Source organism: Ischnura elegans, chromosome 6 (genome assembly GCF_921293095.1).
Source record: "Ischnura elegans chromosome 6, ioIscEleg1.1, whole genome shotgun sequence".
In the NCBI taxonomy this organism is placed as follows: Eukaryota; Metazoa; Arthropoda; class Insecta; order Odonata; family Coenagrionidae; genus Ischnura; species Ischnura elegans.
The window spans coordinates 50,776,473-50,783,527 of record NC_060251.1 but is presented as its reverse complement, the minus strand read 5'-3'; positions in this window follow the sequence as shown (position 1 = coordinate 50,783,527).

Sequence of the window (7,055 nt, the reverse complement as noted above, 5' to 3'; positions counted from 1 at the left end):
CCTGTTTACACGGTACATTAACACGTACGGGTTAATGTCTAAATGTATGAACGCGAGAATGAACGCCAAAATGCACCGTGTAACCACCCAACTTGTGCGAATGCATGAACGGAAAATAGAACCTGTTCTAATTTGGTTCATGCATTCGTACATGTTCCGTTCCGGTCCACAAAAATCATTCACGCAAACGTACATTAACTCGTACGTGTTAATGTATCGTGTAAACAGGCCTTTAGGCATTTTTTAAAGACAAGCACATTATCTAATACTTTCGAAAAAGCTGGTAAACTTGATTCAGTGGTACCATCGTAATCAAATTTCCTTTCCTGAATTGACAATAACTTGGTGTAGAAACGCGACCCGCACAAAATTAAACCAACTCAAAGCCTGAAATTTTGTCACCAGGATTAATTTTTTATTAATAAAATAGGAAAATTTTTAACAGGAACGCTTTCATCAAAATCATTTTTACAACAAATTCTATCCGTCAAAGCCTCAACTATCAATTTTTGAACCTCGCAACCATCGGCTTTTTCTCGCAGAGCATTGCTCCTCATATCGTAGAGAAACACTTGGAGTAATTCTTAATTTAACAAAATTTTGAACATTTGTAACAGGACCGATTTTATCAAAATCATATTTTTCAGAAAATTCTATCCGTCAAAGTCTCAACTACCAATTTATGAATCTCGCAACCCTCGGCTTTTCCTCGCATAGCATACATTGTACCTCATACCAGAGGGAAATAATTCCGTGAGTAGCTTCGCGAGCTTTAGTGCGCGTCGTCCGATCGGGATGCGGGATGTATGAGTACGAAATCTTATGTGTGCATGGAAACGGCTTTGGACATGCGGGAAGGCGAGGGGAGAAAAAAGTGCAGTGACGGAGGGGCCCTAATGGACACATTGTTTTGTTAAGGGGGCGAGAAAGAGGGAAGGGAAGGGGTTGGAGTACTCTCCTCGAGTTGAGGTTTTTGACGGGCTTGGGAATGGAGAGACACGGAGCGGGTGGAGACATGAGGGCGAAGGGTGGAGGTGGGGAACGCAAGAGTGGTCGAATGGGAGCGATTTTAATTCTCCAACGGTCTTCTCTCAAAGAGTAATAATGGGAGGACTAAAGGGGGTATGCAGCATAAAATATTTTCCTTATAGTCACAAAGTTGCACACTACAACATAAGGTCAATGAATTCGAGAACGGAGAGGTGGGAAAAATGAAGGGAAATAACTCTTTTGACGAAGATAAAATAGATCGATCGTGTAATTAATGAGGAAGTGCTAAAAAGAGTGGGAGAAAAGAGAAGTCTTTTAAAAATCTTGACGAGAATACGGGACAACTGATCGCACTATGAGACACGGTGACCTGATGAAAACAAGCGTTTAAGGGGCAGGTGGTAGGGAAAAAGAGCAAGGGACAGCCTCGAATGAGTCGAATAGAACAGATTATAAATGATGTAAAAGAGAAGAAATATTATGAAAAGGCTAGCGAATAGGAGAGCGGAATGGAGAGCTACGTCAATCCAATTTTAGGACTGTTTGCTGGTGACGATGATTTAATTATTTGACACACTAACATTAATATAGTGTGTGCTCCGCAGTAAAATAATAAATATGAAAAACAAGGACCTTAATACGCAACTGAGGCACGGTTTCACTGCTACGGTGTGCTCACTGAGGTCACTGTGTGCTGATCGCCTCGACTGGCGTGATTGATCTGATCAGCGAAGATAAGAAGCCACCACTGCCGGCCCTCATTAGACGGAAGATGAAACTGGCCACTTCATGACTGTTAATATCTCGCGTGAAATATTGTTTAAGAGGGAAATTATGCAAGTAAACATCTTTAAACAGTCCGGCAAGGGATACAAGAAGCTAAAAATATCAAATATAGAATATCTGATTAAAAACGATCTAAGTTACCTAACATGAAAAGATATCACTTGAAAGAATATTCGGAAACTGAATAATTTTTCATTTTAATAACCATCAAGGAGCAGTCAGAGGTCAAGATGATCTACAAATTCTCATAAATAATAAAAGAAGACTATTATCTATAATTCTTTGCTGGATTATGGTAGTCATAGATTCACAAATGAAAACGATCCATAAAATTCCCACAGGAATTAGCAGTAATTTTCCATAACACTGTTCACTCTATTCCGGCTTAAGACACTAGGAACCTACTTACATGATAAGCAATTGACGTAATGTCTTGATACGAAAGAAGTCGAATATAATTTATCATATTTTGTATTCAATAAAGTTTTTTTTCCACTGAGTTTAAACAGAAACTGTCATTTTGGCGTAATTATGTTCTCAAAAGTAATGCCCAATATATGACCCTAGAGAACCTTGTTGCTGTATGGTGAATCAATCTATCCAAAGCTATAACAGCTGGTGAAATAATGACTGACAAAAAAGCCCCAAAGGGAACTTTTTCGATGGACACATTAAGTGTTCCCTTTCATAAAAAAATCCTCTGACCCCGAAACCAAGAGAAAAACTAAGACTCCGTAAAAAAAATTTTGACGTTGAAACAGGATGAGAACAGAAATAGTAGCACACAAGGGTCGAAAATTTCCCTTGCTTGTGAATGCCAAGCAGGGAAGGGGCGGGATCGAGGATGAGTGATGGGTAGATATGCTTGTATTTGGCGTATGGGAGGGTAACAGGTCGAAAGCTGCCAAAAGCTCGCGTGTATATCTGTTTTAGCTCCGACTTAAAGTGTGGATGAAAGTTTGAAGGATGGAGGGCGAAGGTTAAGGGAATGAGAAAGACAGGCCGGAAGGAGGAAAAAAATAGAAATAAACACAGAGACTGAAGACCACGGTTTAATTGGACAAAGCAGCGCATTTAGAGGCAGTATTTTAAAATGGGGAAGACAAAAGTTAGAAATATACGATATAAGTATATAAATAAATCGCATGCTAGGTCTCATCATCAATTATAATAAAGAAATGATCATTTTTTGCTTGAAAATCAATCTCAAAATGGTTGAGAGAGTGCAATCGTATTGTTGATACACGCTCAAAGCTCTCGTTTAATTGAGCTCAACGTTTAATTATTTCAGGCAATTATAATCGCAAATTTTCGTACAACCTTAATAATTTAATATCCTTTAAAATCCAGAGCATCAAATAAAATGTCGAAAAGGCTTAATACCCCAATAAAAACCGTTTTGATAGTAACCTCAATGTGCATCCAAAAAATGTTTGCCTTGCCATAGATCAGTAATTAAGGAGTTGTGGCCACATGCTGATTAACAAAATATGCTAAATATTTCTTCCCTACTACCTCCTGAAGTAAGTATTGCAGATTCCTCCTGAAACTTTCCTGTAACTTAATAAAGAATCACGGTAAACCGATCAGAAGATAGCATTTCACGGGCCATATTTTTTCATAGGTTCATTTCCATGTGAGGCCTTATCACCAATTAAAGCATATAAATAATATCTTTTTGAAGACCTAAACGGCAAATTATCACATTATCTGAGTTGGCATTCATTATTATAAAACCCTTTCTATAAACTGAGAGGACAAATTTTCAGGGCCAGCACTTACCAAACAATCCACCCACTCCAACTCAACTTTGATCGCTTTAAAAACAAGGGAAAATATACCGCTCCAATCCAAATAAATGCTCACAAAATGATTTTTGCAGTTCCTTAAAAGTGGAGGCTAGACCTAAAGATAAGAATTACTAAGATAAAATTACTAATATATAATGTTATTTATTTTCATGCCAAACCATTTTTGTTATTAATAAACATCCTCTTAAGGGTAATGATCATGATAGTAGAACTTTGAACAGTTATTTGATAGGAATGCCGCTGTGCATGCATTCAACGAATCATGGACGTAACTGAAATCGAAGATAAGAACAGGCGCAATTTGACGACATGGATACTTTCTTTCGCGCGACAGAAGAAATCTGAGTCGGAGAAGTTAAGGACTAAACTCATACAGAAATTCGTACCGACTTAACGCTCATTTAAGTATGTTAAGTCCATGAGAAGAGCAGGTAGCAAGTTCAGCGTGGGTAAAGTTAGTACGAATGTGAATAGGGTGGGAGTGAGGAGACGGAGGGGAAGGAGGCCCCTGTTAGCTGTTAGGCCTTGAGAGACCTCTTCACCTGAACAAACACAAGGGCCAATGTTTTGAAGCGAAGGAGAGAGGGGAAGAAAGAAGAGACAGCGGCGTTGAAGAGATATATGACGGGAAGCTGAGAAGTTTCTCCTTTCGATAAAAAACACATTTTCTACAAGAATTAACGCACGATTGAATATATAGGATTCTAAGAACGGATCGAGATGACTTAAAAATAATTACAAACTGTAAGTTTGCAGAAGCAGCTATAGATAGGATGACTCTCAGAATTCATTATACGTGAATAGAAGTATGCGATCGTTAACACTAGAAGTACTGATTGTATGGAATAATGTTAGCAGTAATGCTCATGCGACATTGACTACGTGCTTTCTGTTTAGGTGCTAGTTCACCTATGCTGGCTTACGCTAAAGAGTAGTGTGAGTACACAAGCCAACATGCGCCATTAGACGGATACTTGCACGTATGCAAAGGACATGAAGGAATTATTTCTAACTAATCAAATACTCAATTTGTGACGATAAGTTTCAACTTACTCATACTTTTCTGGAAATATTTTTCTTAAAGTAAATTTTTTACAAGTAAAAAATTAAGATATTCCAAATGAAAATTGTCTTCATCGACCTACTGATAGAGCTAACGTCACCCATTCCAATTTTTTCCGGCATTTATGGTTTTGAAGTTAACGCTGTTCCGTCCCTTTCTCACCCGCGAATCTCTGGTATGCTGGATAAGCGAGGGAGGGGAAGGAAGGGGTCCATATGACATTTTGAATGATTCTTTCCCTGCGTCACCTTAATATTAATTATAGAAATTCTACCTTAAATGGTTATTGTATCTCTTATACCGGAGAAGGTAGATGAATATGGATCACTTGGCACATTAATGCGGCCTTTTCTATCTACCACATTGAAATTCCCTCGTTAAGTCACAATAAGGCCTATTCCTTTTCACTCATTCGATAAATCCCATTCTCTTCCTCCCGCTTACCCAACGTTCTTCCCTTTATCACAGTTTTCAGCATACCTTTCTCGCTTATTAGTCACCCCATCCAAACCCTCTGTCTCCTCCGTTTCTCATCTGTTTCCTCTAGATCATTTTTTGCATCTAGTTTCCTCTCCTCGCCCTTCATGCCAAGTAATTCCTCGTTCCTTCATTTAGCCCTCCATCTCATATTCTCCATTCTCCAGGAGCAAAGTGCTGTTTATAATGGGTGTTAATATCAGATTGCGTTTGGATTTGGATTAGGTCTTGTTAGGAAAAGTTAGTTAGGGAAAACGAAATAAAAGATATTTAGCATACCTACGCAAACAGAGGGGTCCTTTTAGGATATTTTAAGAAGGATGATGAATTGCAGTTGGAAAGCTATTTGAAGAGAAGTTAAGAAATGGAAGAGACAATGTTTGGCACGAGATACATTAGCTCTAGGAATGTAGATATTTCAGTCTCTGCGTTGATGGCTACGGTTATGAAGAAATTCAGTGAAGGATTTCCATACGCACAATGCCAGTACTGTCGACGTCTGAGCTTGTAACAGTTGGTTTGTACATCACCATCTGGGGAGAAAGAAAAAATACGAAAGGAAAAGAACTATGAGAAGCGTATTAAAGTAAGCTTCATCAATTGATAAGAAAAACCGGGAAATACGCGAAGTTCAAAACAATCAAAGTCATATGAATAGATGTCATCTTCCTGGCCACAATCATCCTACCCTTCACCTCGATTTTCGCCAACCCTTCCTCCAACTAAAGATTCTTCCTTCTTTCAGCAATGTTATTATAAGACTATCTGACATGGACACTTGGAAAGTGTGGAAAGTATAAAGTGCCTCTATTATTATCACCCCTTGGGCGATATGTTGCCAAGTTTGGTGATGAAGCTTTTGTTTAAACAGTAAAATAATGGTAACTATAGAGTTGTTCTTATTTGCAAACTTCACCTTTTCTAAATACATGGTTCCTAAAAAAGTAGTCGGTCCACACCTTGCCCTAAATGTTTCACGAGCGATGGGGGAGCGAGTGCATCCTCTCGTACGTCCTGCCGATACCCATGCTAACAGACAGTAGCGGATTTACTGTGGATTTCGATAAGCGTAAAGTCTTGTGTAATGAAAGCCGTTACTATCCTAGGCTAATCCGAGAAGCTATACCTGAGACCCTGAGATATATAAGCACCCTGAGAACTGCAACAGAGAAGACGGCTACACATTAGCCAACACATGGAAAAGGGTCTTCCAATGACCAATCAGAGCCCACCTGAATTCCAACCAATCAAAATCGGCCTCTGATCCCCATAGGTACCTATATAAGACGGCCAAATTTTATGCATCGCTACTTCTGACCTGAAGACGCCAGCAGGATGGCTGGAGAAACTGTCGTCACTTATGGACATCTAAACGCGGAGGAACGCCCGGAAGCCAAGACTCATAAGACAGTAGCGGATCCTGGATAGGGACAAAGGGGGGGCTAAGTGAGGTTAAAATTCCAGCTGTAACGGGGGTCGGAAAAAAATCACCATTCTATCTAGTGTAAATTGGATACCCTATGGGGGGGAGCTATAGCCCCCTTAGCCCCCCCATAGATCCGCCACTGCTAACAGATATCCCAAATATTGTATCCGCTTTTCGCTAAAGTGCTTCTAAAATAGTTGCATTCTTCTACCAGCTCAGTTTTGCGACCTCAATTTCAATGGTAAGCCTCAAGTTAAATGCTACCGAAGCTATGGAAAGCCGCATGACTTTGATTTTCTTTTTATGCAAAATAATTAATTGAACGCATTTTGGATATGGTCAGTGGCGGTCTGGCCAGGTCGGTTTGTCCGCAATCGCCGAGGGCCCCGAGCTCAGGGGGCACCAGTAACGCTCGCGTCTATCGTGAAGCGTCAATGAAAGGAGTAATAAAAAAAGACTAAGACTGCTTAAACCAATTTTTATAATAAAATTATACGTTTCA